General features: G+C 38.2%; 1 protein-coding gene across 2 annotated transcripts in view; it reads left to right on the forward strand.

Moving 5' to 3' along the window:
- Window positions 1-18,727, forward strand: part of LOC118275925 (transcription factor kayak) — a 34,939-nt gene that overhangs the window by 11,240 nt on the left and 4,972 nt on the right. The gene's annotated exons all lie outside the window — the stretch shown is intronic.

Genomic DNA, 18,727 nt, shown 5'->3' on the forward strand with positions numbered 1-18,727 from the left:
GTGCAATATTTTTACTTTTTGTCGTCAGTTATAAAACTTTTGGTGTTGTATCCTTGTATGCGAATGACCTTGTGGTTATTTAATTGGCGTCGCCTAGCTCTCACTACTAGTTCCTACTACTTGCAATAGTTTCGAAAGTTATTACATCCTTGTTCAAAGTTTGTTCTACCATTGTTAAATACTTTATAAGTAAGTACTAATATTTAAACAATATTGGGTACTGTCGTAACACCAATAATAGGGTCCCCTGTCACTTGTAGCTGTCTAGAACGCTATTGGTCCGTTGTTTGTGCGAAAAGGACGAAGATTAGATCAAACGAGGCTTGTATCACGTTTGCCTATATTTAAACTTTTACTCTTATATATTTCACTTTGAATGTCTCTTTTAATTTGGTATTTTTAATGTTATATTTACGATTGAATAGTATAGAATATTCTAGAACTATTCCTAGTTGGTGACCTATCAGCTGCTAATTAATTAGAAGAAATTAAAAGTATTGATACCTACGTTTGACAATATTTACGCCAATAGCTTCCAGGACTTGTTTGTCTGTCATTCCTGTTATTACAATAATTTATTCCTATTATTAGACAATGACGTAACCTATTGGCGTTACCAGCAGTGTGGTCGTGCACAATAAAATTTATTGTAACATTTTTTCATTTAAAGTTACTTACCGTCTCTGAAAGTTCATTTGGATTTCGATAGATGGCGCTGGCTATAGATTCGCGCGCTTTTATCAACAGATATAACGAACACAATATACTGTGATAATGCTGTAGGTAAAGATAACAATATCAATATGTTCGTCGCATTTCCATCGAAGCAGGAAAAAATAAACTAAAATACGCCATAAACATATTTTTACTATAAAGTCACGTGCGATGCAGGTTTTCACCGTTTCGTGTTAAGATTTTCACCTTATCACTGCGTGCTTGACGTCACATATGGTTCGACTGGGTGACGTCATGCGATGACGTCATCTTGCCCCACTGCGCAGTGCGCGAGTCTTGAGAAGTTCCACGAACTCGTATCGCTACCTGAACCATTATTATAATGTAACGACTGTACAATTTTTACTTTATTTTATTGATCACTTTATAATCAAAACGGTGTTAGAGATCCAATCTACCTTCTAAAGTAGGTATAAAGTATTGCCTGTTACTTCGAGGAAGTTACAGTTTGGTTTTTACCCAAAATCTTCCTTGTAGGGGCTGGTGTTGAAGACAGTCACGTATACCAATAGTGCAAGTAGGTACCTAAGCTATTTTTTTAACCTCAATCCAGTTTCTACTAGTGACTCATCTAGTTTAACAACACGTTCATAAGGTGTATAGGCATTTCATAATCTTGCGTGAGAAAACTACAGCGTGTTCTTTCTCGAAATACAGCGTTGTTTAATTTCCCCTAATATTAAAAATAAATGTATATTTAATATTCCCACATTTATTGGAAAAACAGGACAAATAAACAAAAATAATGTCCTTATCAAACGACGTCATAAGCTAGACTTGTTTACTTACAATATGCATGAATGAAATCCTTGGATTTCCCCAACACTCATAACTTAATATTGTGTGTATCACCTACAAGTTTTATAGTTTAATAAGGTTTCATGCCAATCGATAAATATTATACCTAGGTGTATTATGAAAGAGACGAACCTATAGCATAGCAATGTAATCTTCACTTAGCATTGCGTGAGATTACCCACGTAGGCGTGGCGTAGCGAAAGTGGGGATATCTTATCCCCTCCTCTTTCGGTGATAATTTCAAATAATTCCAATGTTCAAAATCCACAAGAGTTCCTATTTGATCATAATTAAATTCCGAGTAAGTCGTCGAAACAACTGATCTTTTAGGATCTGATAACCAAGACTATCAGTTGCGCAAGCGCAACCGGATTTGTCGGGCGGCGGGGCGCAGGCGCAGCGGTGATGGTAACCTTTGCGAAGCGAAAACGTCAAGTCCGGCTGACTTGACCCACATCGCGCGCTTGTGAAATTTCTCCTGCGCCTGACTGCTTCCAAGAACACTGCTGTTGTTGGGGAATCCCTGCATGCTAGAACGCAACACGCAACGATTTACCTGCCTTGCACAATTGCAATTACTATTACAGCATTGACCGTTACATTAATTACCATTCAGATCATTCGACCTATGATCGGTTACACGTTTTGACGTCAGGCCTAATTTACTTAAACAGCAGATGCATTGTCTACAGTAATGTAAACTGATTTCAAACGGCGATTGACCCCGTTGACTTTAGTCAGCAGATGTATTTTATTGACGGACACCTATTAGTGTTGTAGTCAATACGAGCCGGATGTGGACAATTTGTTTTAATTGTAATCAACTCGGAATCGGGTCTAGTTGAATATTGTCAAGGAAAACGACTGTGTGTAATTTCTTGTGTGATCTTAAATAATGAAACCTAATTCTTTGTAGAATGTATAGTAAATTATAAACAGTATCGTAAGTATCGTGTAGTCACGGATTAGATAATCTCCATTATACTAACACACGCAGAGTTTTCCAAGAATATTGTGAATCATCGGAAGTAGGCAAGCCATATTTTTTCATACAGACATGACAAATACTGTACGATTAGGTACTGGTTAGCATCAAATATGCCATAATTTACAAGTTTTATTTTAAAGCTTTTAGTTTTTTGTCGTCGAGTAACCATTAAATTGGGCCAAATCATCATATTGACTTGTTTAACGCGCAACACGGCCAGATGTGTGAATAAAAAATAGGTAGGAATCATGGTTCTATTTCCTTATATTTATTATTGCAAATGATTAACACTATTATTTACAACTTTGTTACTTAGACTTCTTTTCTATTTTATGATAATTTATTGCAATGGGTGTTCTGATGCAATTCTTTAATGTAGGTAAAAAATTGTAAGCCGCACACCTGTGCGCACTGGCAAATGACGTCACCCATGAAGCATGCGGTCGTAGTGTCTATGTGAAACTTATTGTTTATGTGCAACAATGTTAATAGAAAATTACCTTATTGGGAAATCTTCCTTTCTTTGTCTTTTGACTTGGTCTACTACAATTACCACGTGTTCTAAAGATTATCCTAGAACCTTTCAATTTCAACCGGTACCTGTTTAGGCTGACTCCATTATGCCGTAGTAGACACGAGACAATGAGATATTACGTAGTGATAGCTGTACTGGACAAAACGAGCTTTTATGCAGTTGCACAAGTAGCAACGTACAATAAAGTCCGAAGTTGACTTCTTTATTACCTTTAAAAGATAACACGGCTGCGTTATCCGCACTGACCCATTACATAAAGTGTTTTCCATTGTCTCCTGCCGTTCATTGCTTTCGAACTATGGCCGCTTACAAATCTCACAAAGGGAACAATAATGGTAGGATAGGGAAAAGATTTAGGTGCATACTTCATACTGATATTTTGTGGTCTTTTATGGCCGTGGGTACAAAAGTTGAAAGCAACAGTTTATTGTACCTAGCCTTTTTTTTAGGTAGCTCCCACAATATAATTTTTAAGTGATTTTTAAGGACACTGATAAGGAGTCCTTTTGTTTGATAATGGTTATTGCAATTCTGGACTCGTCTACAATCAGTATAATGACTTGCAAATACAGTGTAACCATGAAATTATAACTCAAGGCAACTTAACAATAAAATTGATGTAGATTTTATCGTGTTTGCCTATGATATTATATTGTTCCCGCCAATCAAAGTTTAACATTTTAATTAGTCTTAGCTTACTTTTGGTGTGATCTGATGTAAAACATTATATCAAACATTCATTAGATCATTCTAACCTTCAAGTTATGTTGATTTTCGTGGTTAATTTATGTCCTTTTCTATTTTCTCACCAAATGCTCCTTGTTCAAACGATTAGCTATCTCGGTCACATTAAGTTGTTAGACCATGGTAGCTGTCAGCGCGGTGCTAAGTCATGCGGTCCGGTCTTGTCGCACCATAACTACCCATAACCAACCACCCACGTTGTACAATGTCATGTTGACGTTTATCCATATCAAAAGCATCGTAAAGTTCAATATTTGTCTGCAATTGAAATGTATATTTGTCAGCTCAAACTGTTTGGTCTATTGAGCTTGAATTGTTTGGGAGAGATTTTTGGAAGATGCAAAATTTCTGTGCAATGTCGTAAAACTAGCTTAATATGCGTGAGAAAAATATAAATCCCACAGGTATTAACAAGCTCATTATCTAAAAACAAATTTAAAAATTCCTGGAAACAATCTTTTGTGTGACATAATGGATATTTCGATGAAAAACTCGAAAACGATACTTCCCACACAGTACTGCATATTTCGTGAGAAAGTAAAGTAAATGTCATACAAGGTCACAGGTAGATCTTGAACGGACAATTTGCTGTATTTTAATATAATTCAAAGTCCACCGTGGCCTCAGATGAAGTCAAATGAGTTCGGAGAATCCAACTACACGAAATCGCAGCGAAACAGGAAAACGTTTTTGTCTTCAACAATTATGTTACAAATATGTAGATATGGGTTAATAAAGTTAGAACTGTTATAATCCGTCCGATATTAAAATTTCCTGTTTGTTTAAGCATCAACTTTATTATAGAATGTGATGATATTAAACAAAGTCCATGTTTATTCTAATTCCTTATTCAGAAACTTGCTTGTTTGATATGTATTCACATACTTTTCATTGTACAACAAACCACCTGGAGGAGAATTATACTGATTTATTCTAACAATAATTCACTAAATAGGGGAATATTATTATCGAAACTTGATGAGAATTTATTGTAGTTCTAAAAAAATGACACTTAATAAAGTCTTAACACATTCCAAATGTAAATGAATTCTGAAAGCGACGGGTGATTGATGCACCCCATCGCTCCTTTCGTCATGGCTACTTATGGTTGAAAAGCCAAACACGCAACTCGACACAAAATAACTACTTAAATAAAAAAAGTTTTAATGTTGTTCTGTTTATTGTCTTCTGATCTATTGTTGATGTTACAAATATCACCAAATGCAATTGGATGACAACGTGATACAATAATATTTCGGAGAAGTCTATTGACAAATGATGCCGCAAAGCCTGCCGCTTGAATTTTCCTGGAGTTCTTTTGGGAACTGTAGTAGGTAACGGTGCAACAATAATTGCATCGAGGTCTGATTGTGCCGGGGACCCGTTAAAGGTAGTTAAGGATCCCGACGGTTGACTTGGGTACCCAATGAGTCACCCGTTTGGCTCGCACGGTATTCCGCCGGACATTCTGACCATACCGTTTTATTTATCTTGATCGTGGGGCGGGATTATGAAGCTAGGTTGCCGCCACAATTAAACATTAGTACAAATGCAATAAGTTTTATAAATTATAATTCTAAACAAAGGTTTCTTTATAAATTAGCGAACTTAATTTTCTTTGTTCCACGAAGCAACAATGACTACGTCACAATAATAAGCATGGAGCTGATATTTACAACAGCTGCGGAGTCCTTGTTCCGATTATGGGCAAGAATCGTGCTTACCGCTCCGTAGATTACTGACATTTTCCACGTTTCCGCCTCGAGTGCCTTATTAAAAGATGTCATACTAACCACTGCAGGCGAATTAATTGCATTAGATCATTGTTATAAATGTATACGCATGTTGGATTAGTCCTTTGGTATGTTCAAGTATGTTGGGTTTAATTCCATAAAATGTTTTATTTCATTTAGTACAAGACTTGGCATTCCAACTTGGCATTCATTAAATTAGTATGATTAAAAAGCCAGCGTTATGTTTTTACTACCGAATAAAAAACAATAGACTGCCAAGTGCTAGGTGAACCAACAAATATAATTCAAGATTCCACAGTGGCATACCATTTGTGTTTATTGAAGCATCTTCATACAATTTGTTATTATAGATCACCACATCATCTGCATGATAATCACTATTTCCACCCTCGACACTCTTCGAATAATAGGGCTATGAATTGTAGGCAGTCTGCTCCCGCCCACAACAAAATTCGTGATAGACGGCACAATAACCGCACTACCAATACCGACGCCATTATTTAATGAACCCTCGTCAGATGAAAAGGTCAAATTATTTGAAAAGATTAATCTCGTAATTTATGTGGGCCTAACGCGGCTCGACAGATTTCTCGCCTGACGGACTGAGTTATATGACATTGATTTTATATTTTATTTATGTAAGTCACAAAGAAAGGTATGGGACTCCGTTTTTTAAACGTCTCGAAGAATACGTTTTTTGTGCTCTAAATATTTTGATCAGTCAGCCCTGTTTGCTTTCTCAGTCTCTCGGGTATCTTGGTAGTGTCGTGTTATAAAATTAATCAACAAACGTAATTCTCCAATGTGGTATAAATTGTCGGATGGATAATTTGCACCGGCATGCCAGTTTACTGAGAGTAATGTACTCGTAAATGTTTACGACTGTGGCTGCGTTTTCAATGTTATTTAAATCATTTTTTTGAGATTCCTCCAGCATGTTATATAGGCCTCGCCATTACGGATTATCGGTGATAAATATTGAACTTTTATGGCATTCCATTGAATTTGTGTTAAATTTTTATCGTCGTGACCTTCAGAGAGTGTGAAAATGCTTATTTTTTGAAAAGTAAAAAAAAATTACAAAGTATTTTATTCCCCTAACTTAACATTCAACTTTGAATATTTGCGATTGTTATTATTTCAACTCTCCGCTCTTTTGCATTCGTCCAACAAATTGTTTTGATAACATGGGATGTCGGTAAATAACTAAATTAATGGGTTTCGAATGGCTGCTTATTTGCCGCAATTCTTCGAATCCAATTTTGTATTTTACTACACCTACGCAGTTCTTAATTCTGAAACATTTGCAGAAGGTCACATGTCATGTAGTTACTGAATCGTTTTTATTCGCTTTCGAGAGTATTAATGTTGGTTTGATGTGGAGTTTATAGGAACTGTTTGCCTAGGCATGATTTTCATCACTTTGTATCGCATACAAACAAATGACGCAGTTGATAGTTATCTACCATGTAGGTACTACACATACACTGTACCACGTCACAGATCATTGAACTTCTGCGTTTTGATGATGGGACTTGAAATCTGTTGACCTATGATCACCTTGACTAAGTTGATGACTAAAACTAATAGCTCTCCTTTACAAACAAATGCTTTCTTTACGTCACATTCAACCAAAACAAAATACCTAATTAATTTAATTTTCCTCATCCTTTCTTTGTCTGTTCTTCCCATTTTATGGATCATTACTTGTGGGTGCGAATGCAAACAACTCCAGTATAAACCCATACATGCTTTCAATACAGGACATTGTAAATTGTAGAAAGAACCTTTCAACATTAATCAAAAAGCACGATTAACGAAAAGATAGATTCTGCTGACGTTATTGTACGATGGATAAGTTCACAATCGGTAGGTTACTTTTAACCAGGTACCTGATTGATAGGTAACTGGAGTACGTTGATGATCAAGTCTATATTGTTTGATTATGCGTCGGTGGCGGTGGCTTGGCTGCTCGTGGTTGACATGCTTGCACTAATTCAATTATTCCGTTTATGTGGTGCACCGATCGTGTTGCATATTGAATTCTGTCCGACGCACCACCAGCCCAATTAGGAGGATACTGAAAAGGTGCTGCGTTTGTTTGCGCTTCATTGTTCTCATCGGTATCTGGGCTGCCGCCATAGTTTCGCAACTGGCAAGTCTCTGTTTCCTCGTCTTTTTAAGGAATTGAAAGTTGTTGATTTTCTGCATCGCGGCGAGGTGCCTTGCAGTTGTGAAATTGTGCGTAGGTGCGGTGCATAATGCGCGGGGGCCCGTCTGGTCGGCGGCGGCGGTGGCTGCGCCACCGGTGCCGGGTGCCGAGGGGCGGCCGGTGGTGTTTACGATGCACCGGTGCGGCGGCGCCGAGTGGGGCGTAGGCGTCGCCGGGGGGCGTCGCGCCAGGCTTATCAGACGGTGGCGGGGCCGGCGCGCGAGCCTCACTCCACGTTCTACCGCTGACCGCGCGTGTCGTGCACGCTCGCTGACACCGGTTTTAGATAACAAAAACCTTTGTCCAGTCGTGGCAATAATATTTACACACTGCGTGCTTTGCGCCGCGTAGTTTCTGAGGGGTTTTCCGACGCCGACCGACATCTGTCAGCCGATTGTTTTCGTTGCGCGCACGCGGGAATCGCGCTAGCTTGTATCAAGTTACGACAAGTTTTTAAAGTTTTTAATGAAGTTTCCTGTTGCTTTGTGAAGTGTGTTTATTTGGATTGCAGTTAGAGGAAATCGGTAAGTGGTAATCGGTTTTATAGGCCAAGTTATCGCGAAGCTGGATGGGGATTCCCGAGTTGTTTCGATGACAATACAACACAGATCATTTTGTTTGCCATTATCTGTTTTTTATTGCATCAGCTTCGTGATTGGTTTCATATTATCATAATCTTAGCTAAGTTTTTAATACTTACGTGAAACAGCAGATCTCATTTTGGGTTATAACAATGATATAAAGACCTATGTAATGTATGTCCTCGTTTGGGGTTAGTGAAGTTTGGTTTCTTGGGATCTGACTGATGTTGAGATGGCCGTCGCGGGTGTTGGAGGCGGTTCAGTAAAGGCGCGCATGTGACGCCGCGACGCTGCGCGCGCGCCCCGTGTCATCGTTCGCGGTCAGTTGAACGAACCCTCCGACGACCGACGTCAACCTTGCCATAATCGCGATTATTTGCATCGCCATTGTACACACTGTGGGCTGTAAGTGAGCCTCTAATTGTCTCACCAAATGTACGGATGAGCTTATACACGTCGGATCAAACCACATATTAATTTTTGGTCGCCAACTTAAAAAACATGTATTTACGTATGACCGAGGTAAAAATATGCGGTCGTATTACAATCATGATAAGAAAACTGTGGAACATTGTTTGCTTTCTATTTTATCGACACTGCTGATAATTTTTATTGAATGCCCCATCGTTCCTTGATTACGCTTACACTTCTGAAAATAATCATAATCATGCAGATACGTTTCAAATGAAATTTCAGTCATAAATGTTGAGAATAATACTGACGGAACATTATTAAACGAGGATCACAATGCAGATGTGACTGGTTCATTCATCGATCAGGAAATATTGATTCTTTCAGAATTCACATATTTCTGTATAACATACCCTGAGATGTTATTGGTAGTTTGATGAAATTATAGATGTCATTACTAGTTAACTTTATGGAAACTGAACAAAGCAATATCAGAATAAATGTTATCGGGTATAAAACTTCCGTGTGTGTCGAAAACAATATCTAAGCATTAGATATATATCTAAACATTAGATTCTAAGGTACCAGACCTATCAAGTGTAGACGTGTAAAAGATGTTTAGCATGAAATAAATATTAATCAAAGTATTTTACGATAAATGTGGGGACATATAAATGCACAGCAAGGCATCCTGTTGCGCTATTCAAATTAGTCTCTTACACAGGAGCCATTATTCTCTCGGTCACATAAAAATGTATAAAAATCTATTTTATGCGGGCTTATTATTCTTTGTGTGTCGTTTAAATGCGTCTCCTCCTTTGATGACATTCATAAGGACTATCCACAGTGGCGTGTAGGCAAACTTTTATGACTTTACATGACAGCATGGCCAATTACTTTTTTCTGTTGCTTTTCAAAAGTACCTATTACAGCGTCATTATTATTATTGTTACATTTTATTTGTTTATTAAGATTATTTTGTGTGTGGAATTTGTGAGAGAATTTAATCAAGTAATCAATAACAGACTGGTATTATCAATTGTACTTATCGCGAAACGGAATTCCTCGTAGCGACGACGTATATTTAAATATTTCAAAAGCAACATAGTTGCCGGTAGAATTTTCCAAAGGTATTGTTGTAGCGAATAATGAAAGAGTGGCAGTGGCTCTTGAAATACATTTTCCTTTCACGAAGAAAGCGTTGAACACAAATTATGACATACTAATCGGTTAACTGTCTGCATTGTGATACACGGATATGAAGTACGTTTGACAAAACCTTGGGCTTCTGCCAAGCTGATGTCAGTTACACGATTGTACACTTTGCTTGATGTATTGTAAACTCGTAGCGACGCTCGCGCTGTATCTACATCTACACCCGTAGCGAGTACATCTGAAATTACGTCTCATTCGTTATTTACGCAATGAATAAGAATATTAACTGATATACGATGAGTTCCAAGTTGACTTGAAAGCTAGGATTTATTTTCAGCAGTGGACGTCTTGTGTCTGTTGTTAAAAGTTGTTGAACGATGTGATAGCAAGTTCTTTACGTAGAGATATAATAAATATTTTAATTTGAACGAGAATCTTTAATAAATGCTTCTACATTATTTCCAATGAAACAACTTTTTAAAAAGAAATTTTAAGTTATAGAAAATATACATTTATAATAACATGTAACTCGAACCAGTCCCGCTTCATCGGTATTTTCTATAGAAGAGCAATTGCGAAACATTTTGCGATAAGTACAAGTGTTTGTGGAGCTAAGTGTTCGTGGAAGGGCGATAAGCATAGTGCCGGTGTGTGCAGGCAGCGATTGGGATGCCGCTATCTCTACTGATAACGATGGGACCAGTCCTGCAAATTGAGACGCAACCCGGACAAAACATACAGATGATAATGTCCACATACCTACAACCAATATTTGATGATTTCGAACACTAAAACTCAATAACATGTGTTGCTGTTTGAAGTTAAACGATTTTTTAAAGACCGAGATGACATTGCTTTGACACTGCAATAAATATTCTAGAAGTGTTTGTTCAAAACTTTCTATATTCAAGGAAGATTACATTTTGGAATTTCCACACCTTTTTTATGAATGTTGAAGCATAATAAAAACCATTTTCCTTGAACGCACGAAATGCTGTGTGACGTCAGTTGATGGGCGTACAATTATCTCGTCGGCTCTCGGGTGGTGCTAGGCGGTGCCAGGGCCACAGCGAAGTGGCGGCCTTTCCGCACCCAACTGATAAACCGAAATGCTTTCAACTGCGCACGCGCAGCTGAGCCCACTTTGTAACAGATTAACGGGATCCTTTGACAACTGTTGTTGCAAGGATTTTGCAGTAATACAAATGTTTTATAAGGTTGCATCATGATTTGTTTACCATATAAACGGAATTTTCCACGAAACTATTTAAAGCCTCGTAATAAGTGCAATTTTTCTCACAAATAAGAAAAGGCTTTTTTAATACGTCTCAGGCGACAGTTTATGCGTACTTATTTAATATTCATAGCTAGGTATCGGTTGCACGGTGTTATATTTCGTTAAAATATTGCAGGTAATAAAGCGTTGTGTTTGTCCGCAATGAAGGCTCGAAGTGTACCTCAAAAGAAATTAGCATAAGTGCCGCCAAACACAGCGAGCACCGAGACAATGGCTTTGTCTGTCTATCCGTCTGTACGTCGCCTACTATAACTGTTTCGTTATGTTTTACAATGTTACTTTAAATGTGCACTGACAAAGTGAAACAGTGGTCATATTTTTGCATAGCGATCCAAAAATTACTATGTTATTTGACTGTATGAGTTTCATAAACTTTGTTCTCAACATGTAATGTGGCTCGTTTATTATCTACTACCTACTACTAAAGTACCTACTGGCGGCCAGTTATGGTTGAAAGTAATGCCTACATTGACTGCATACTCTTTATCTGCTTCGCCTAACCTTTTAGTATTTTATTTTAAATGCCATTCCACATAAGGAGATACTTTATTATGCACGTTCTGAGTCTTTAATTCTTCGTTATTTCCAGGAATTAACTTGAAACTTTTTAATAATGCGAATTTGCCTTGCATTGATCGTTGAAGTATATTTAAGTCCAAATGAGCTCCTTAAGAACAGCAAAGATTTCTTTGATGGCCATGTAGGCGACGCAATTAAAAAAATGAATAAAACAAGGAATACATTTGCGTAGGCGTCGGTCTGAAGCCGGCAGTCGCGACTCGGCGACGGGTTACTGAGATCCCCGACTAATAATACGTGGTATACATTTAATTCACTGCTTTATTAGCTATACTCATCGAATCTTTCTGGACGGATTTATCGTCAGAAGCGTAGGTATTTCTATCAAGAGATAACATTGTACCTAAATACTTATTTTACCAATAATTTGTTGATAAGAACAGTACAGGACAAGTACAAAATACACGCTAAAGCGATTTGCCTATCTCACTGTTTATCTAAACGACCAAAATAATAATAAGGTTTATTGTAGTGTAGATTTTGTAGGATAATGTTATTTACTTTTATTGTTGTTGCTTATGGTTCGTCCGGCCAACTGCCGTTCAAAGACATTTAATGGTTACTTAAACTATTCCTTAAAACCTTGTACTGAAAACAATCACTAAGGACTGGGTTAAGTAACCATTAAATGACTCTGAGTACGGCGGTTAGTGCACTTTATTATTTACTTTACATTTATTTCGTAATTACGTCACTCCTTCCAGTAAATTAATTCGAGATTATGCTCACAAGTATAACATGTTATCTGAACAACGCGAAGAGTCACAATAACCATTAGCGTGCTGATATAATTTGCATTGCCATTTAACGCGTTAGGATTATACCTCTTTGTTCTACCGCATTCGTGCAGCTGCTTGTTCCTTATCGGCGTAGAACAATAAATACCGATTTAAAACGGTTCTCACTGTAGATAACCCGTTATGCCCTTCTGTAAAATTCAATCTTAATTACTTAACCAGGCCTTTGTCCAAAATATTGCACACGAAACAAAAGATGACCTAAAAACCAAAGTGCCAAAGTACACTTTGTGTTCGGAAGAATAATTTTATTGAACAAAATGTCTGTAAAAAATCGTAACTTTTTCGACAAGTGTGCGGTTAGCCGTCGGCGCCGCGCGGAATGTTCGCCATTTCCGGACGATATCCGGTCCTTGCTTCGGCGCCATACGCAGCGCTTTAGATAACCTTATCTTTCATTTTAATAAGTGACGATCCAGAACCTTTGTTACTTAGTTTATTGTCTTTATTCATTCTGTACACTTTTCATACAATCTGCAATTAATGCCAGTATCTAGCTTGTTATTTATCGCTTCCTTATTGTCAATCCTTGTATTTTCTTTCTCGGAAAGTGGACATGTTAATAGGGATTATATTTCACGCACAATAATGTTATTCGTAATACACCTAGTTATTGCAATCCGTATTTGTTACCTAACATAATATTTTTTAATTTTCACCAATGTCACGCGATGATTCATAGCTCAGAATGAATCATTCAACGTAATCGAGTTTTTGAATTGAGCCGACGACGAATGTAAATACGCGATCGTAGTGACCCGCGATAGAGAGCGAGTGACGGTGAGTCATGCGGGTTTTCCGAGAAACACAGAATGGAGCAGTTTTCGTGAAAACGAAGGTCGATTTCGGTCGGGCAGTCGCAGTAATGACTACCTCTTTTGTGCCAACAAAGATTAATCTTCTTATAACTCTGCGCTCTGATATTCAAGTTTTAACTACTTCCCAGAAAAATAACCGCCCACAGCAGGAAAAATCAGTGGGTTTATTTAAAAAGTAACCCCATGCCATTTTAAATTCCCTTAGGTATGAAGGGTGCAAGTATGGAAAGCGACAGTGCATCGATCGCCTCGTCCGTACAATCGCAAATTGTTCAATGCTATTTAGTGCTTTATTCATTGCGGGCTAGGTACGAGTTCACTTTTCATGGTTTACGTGTTTGCAGCGATGGTTTTTGTTTGAGCGTTAGTTTAGTACAATAAAGGTAAAGTGAAGGGACGTTGGCACGGTGCCAGGGCGTCGATTTATTTTATTATTCGCTTGGTGGCGGTCAATGTCGCGACAGGCCGTCGGCGGCGCCACATATCGGTTGCATGTGTTGCTCTTATTATTTCTACACTTTAAAATTTTATTATTCTTATTACTTTCGAGTTACATGTCTATCACTGTAATCAATCCAAAGTGTGGTAACCGCTATGTTGTGGATTAGTTATATCTAAAAAGATTTTTGCCTAGGTCTTACTTATTTCAACTTCATTATTAGCATTGTAACTCAAATAATGATCTAACGGAACCTTGGCGTGCACCTTTCGTTTCCGACCGAACAATTTATCAAGGATATTTGTTTTTTATTCTGCACTTTTTGACACAGATTTTAAGATATCCATCTAATTACAATATACCAAGATATGAGTGCCTACTAATTCAAATTACATACAGTTCTTAAATCAAATAAAGTGCCCAAGATGTATAAAATAATTCAATTTAATTATGCGCAGTAAATCCTCTTTAGATAAAGTAGTGCAACACAAGCTGTTCTCTATTTTATTTAGAAGCAGTTCAAGGAATTTTCTAAGTTGCCAGAGCGTTGCTATTAGTATGAGCAATTAGCGTTCTGTTAATGAGCTCTCAGACAACCGACAAGATACGAAGAGGCTACTATAGAACACGTCTTAACGGGTAGTGGGGCGTTTAAAGTTGATGGGGTAATCGCTTCAGAGTGGTTTATGGCGCCTTTGGTCAGGGATGTCAATAAGTTCCGTATCTCCATAGTATTGAGGTTACTTTTCGATAGTGTCCGACCGAAAGTTCGGTTTCGGTTTCGGTTTCGGCCGAGTTTCGGCCAAAAATCAAGTTTCGGCTACAATTTCGGTTTCGGCCAAAATTGGCCGAAATTTTTGCCGAAACCGAAACTGATTTCGGAAGTTGTCGTGCACGCTCCCCTAACTTCGTTTCTCGCAGCAACGCTTTGGCGGCCATGTTCGGGAATTGTCGTGCGCCGTAATTTGATTATTCATAACTAATAAACATTTTGCTATGACAACTTTATTTGAAAAAATAATAAAATTATTATGTTCTTTACATAATCACGGGACCACAAGGTCCCGGACCTTTGGAAGGCGTACGAGGAGCCGAAGCCAACTCGCAGAGGCCCGTTGAACAATTTTAATCTAAATGTAATGGGACATCAGCCGGCGATTATCCCTGTATGCACTATGGAAGTACACCAAAGGATAATCCCCGGTTGATGCAGGACTATTGTGAGATGTGGTAAAAAGAAATGATAGGGATATGGGTGTGGGTGGCTGTGGAATAGTTAACCGGTTAACTATGGGGACTATGGCCCCTGCCCCTGACCAATATTGAAAAATACGGATAAACAGGCAGGGGGTGACTCGCAAACTCAATAATGGGCCCCCGGAAACGGCCGCTAGCATGGGGAGCAACATACGTTGAGCTGCTTGAGGAAGGGGAGGCATCCCACGGCTATCAGAGCAATCCCGGAAGTACGGTCAAGACCCCTACCAGCATCTTACTGGGATACATCCTTCCCCCAAGTGGAGCTGAAGGCAACTCCACTCTTGTGAATCTCCACTCAAACCAGCCGATTAAGGCAAGAGTGAGGTAGGAGAGGCCACTCCGGATAGTCACGAGTACTAACCGGAGTTAAAAAGTAGGGCCTCTCCCGGGAGTCAGGTCCGTGGGGTCGCCACTGCCCAACAGAAATTATTATTAATATTTTTCTATATTATATTAAATAATAAATCATTACAACAAAATTAATATACTTACTGTGTTTCCATTTCATGTCCTAATTAATAATTAATGCAGAATAATCGATAAAATGTACCAAATTTCAGTATTCCACTTAATTTTATACATGACCACGTGAGTTTCGGTTTCGGTTTCGGTTTCGGCCGAAACTAAAGCCACGGCCGAATATTCGGTTTCGGTTTCGGTTTCGGCTGGAAAACCAGTTTCGGTCGGACTCTACTTTTCGAACAGCTCGGGAACAGTTGCATCGTGCTAGGAATTTTACATAATTATTATGTAGGTTACTACATACTACATACATAATGCTACTGTGGAATCTGGATATCGAATAACTGTTTGAGTGTCTGTGTCGTTTGTTTTTTTTTTCATTACAATCTCTACTTAAAAAATTCAGCCTTTTAATTTTGTCATATTTTGTTTTGTATGTTTAATTCTTCATGATAATTACCTTTTCTCAAAGTTTCTTAAATAGCATTTCTAATGATTTCTAAAATATCTCTTCTATCCTAGTACCTAAGTACAGCTCTAACCTCATTACAAAGGTGACCAAATATTGTGTGCGGTGGGCGTGCCTCACCTGTCGCATCACGCGGCCGCCACGTGCGCTTGCGCATGTTCCATGTACGCGCCACGCATACCGATCCTGAGCCTCGTAGGATTAACACGTATTTTTAGCAAATAGGCCAAATTTTTAGGTTTAATAACCAGTTGAAGAATTTTAACCCCTATTTTTACTGGAACAAATATTTCCACCAATATCAATAGTTTATAACATCATACGTTTACTATTACTACACCTTAAATGGTTTGTCAAGCAGCTAAACAATTTTATTTAAATTTTAAATATTACCATCCTCTCAATTCAATTCGTGTGCCTTATGATGTATATCTATAAAACAATCACGAGTTCGAACAATATTATCTTTGGAGAATATCTATCTTATATAAGGCCACCCTGATGCTACACAAACAACAATACATACATATAAAACACCGCGGTGCCGTTTATGTATGACACGATTGGTTTACGAATACTAATTTCGCACTATTCTAAGGGGTCATGCACCTTCTGAAGTTTGTTATTGTCAAATACGTCGACATATGCGTCTTAATTCTCAAAAGTTGTCCTCTATTTTTCTTCTGACCTAAGTACGACTTGGAAATTAAATTTGCATTGCCTTTCATAGAAATTACAGTTTTATAAGGTTTAAATGTCTTTCTCTGTAATCAAACATCTTGGCTTATTGCCAGTCTTAATTGTATATGAAATACTGACAAATAAATTAGATTATATTCCTACTGCTGACATCGTGGTGTGATGATGTGGACTTTGTTTCTTACTTATGGACATGAGATATAAAAAAGAAACTGACACAAAATGAAAAATCTGCAAAAAAACTATCTTCACAACTTCAAACCGTTCTGTTTCCGATCAATGTTTCATTTTATTGTTTACCGGATAATGTTTTTATTTGTTTTGTACAATAAAATGTATAACAGTATGCAGATGTGGTATCGGACATCGTTCCCGGATAGCCGGCGCGAACCCCGATTCTGATACAGCGCTAAATAAAACTCTGACGACTCAGTTCGGAAAACGCCGCGACAACTAGTTATATTTTCAAATGAGGAAAATATAAAATTCACTTTCTTGAAGCACTTGCCAATGATTACCGATACGATAACTATTAGGTATCTACCTATATCTGTTAAGATATACAAGGAAAATGATACGCATTACCGACTTGAAACGATGTCACTAGGAGACAAGATATTGTTTACTACGAAAAACGTTTTCAGCAAAGTCTGTAGTTCTAATCATCTAATCAACCAACGAATATTTCCGTTATTTAAGCGACTGAAGACAATCTTCCGTGAAACTCGAATGCATGTGGACATTGCACACATGATTAGATATATTGCATTATGTGGGAGGGCACACGTGCGGATAACGGTTCGCGTTATCAACTGAGCGTACTAACCTCACCCAGTTTTGCTGGACAAAAGAAAATCCGTATTTCGCAACCTGAGTAGACGATGTCAACACAACACCTACTCGAAAAACATTGTGCAAATTATACACGATAATATGTTTACTTGACCTTAGACATTTTCATTACATTAATTCATTGGTGACTTACGATTTCTCGGAAAGTTAGCAAGGAAAGATGGCCGATCTTTGTGTTGAAACTTTACATTAGTTTCATGACGTAAACAAAAAATTGTGGCACAAATAAATGGCTAAAGTGTAACAGAACAAAACATTAGAGGAGAGCTGTATGTGCATACGTCACAACTAGATATAGCGGTGATCTCATTGGCGTGCTAGCAGCGATAACACCGCGTACTACGCTCTCTGAGAACCCTCAAGGGCTCCGCATCGGGAATGCTTCAGTGCTTCCAAGAAAATTTGAATAAGGCCTAGCGTACAATACACAGTAATGACGCACTCGGTCTATAGGTCAAGGTAACAATTTCTTTATACGCTGTGACAGTAATATAAAATGAGAGGTCCGAACACAAAGAAAATAACGTGACATGCTTGCAAAATCCTTTGTCAGTACATGATTTACAGAACGGTACAATCGAAACTTCTCGAATAAACGAAAGTCAAGTGAAATGCGAACAAGGATACAGACGCCCAAAAACGAGATTACCAAGACTAACAAGCAAGAATGTGATAATAAAGCGGCGGTTAATTGTTAGGTAAAGCACCGTGACCAATTAACGTTCATGTTAGCTATACAATGCGCGCGCGCATTTGAGACGAATTTCATTTAAGCAATTGTAGTAATTGACCGGGCAGAGCGCCTTCCGGAGCAACTGCCGCCTGCTTTGTCTCCTGCACTGATGCACGAGGTCGCCAGTGTCGCACTATCTCATACAATTATTTATGTTTCTTTAGTAGTTACTTCTAATGTAATCTTAGCAAAGCTCGTTCGGAATTTTAACAAACCACTAATGACTATATTGGGTTGTATATTGACTCGATATGTTCAAAAATGATTTCTGCACTTTTACAACGCTCCTTTTAAGGTAGTATTGACGCTCGTCTATGGCCATAATGAACGCGCCCACGGGTCCAACGCGTCCTTGCGGCAAGGTCCGACCGAGCCTCCCGCCCACCAATGGCGTCACCGCTGCTATCAT

This window comes from Spodoptera frugiperda, chromosome 8 (genome assembly GCF_023101765.2).
Source record: "Spodoptera frugiperda isolate SF20-4 chromosome 8, AGI-APGP_CSIRO_Sfru_2.0, whole genome shotgun sequence".
Classification (NCBI taxonomy): domain Eukaryota; kingdom Metazoa; phylum Arthropoda; class Insecta; order Lepidoptera; family Noctuidae; genus Spodoptera; species Spodoptera frugiperda.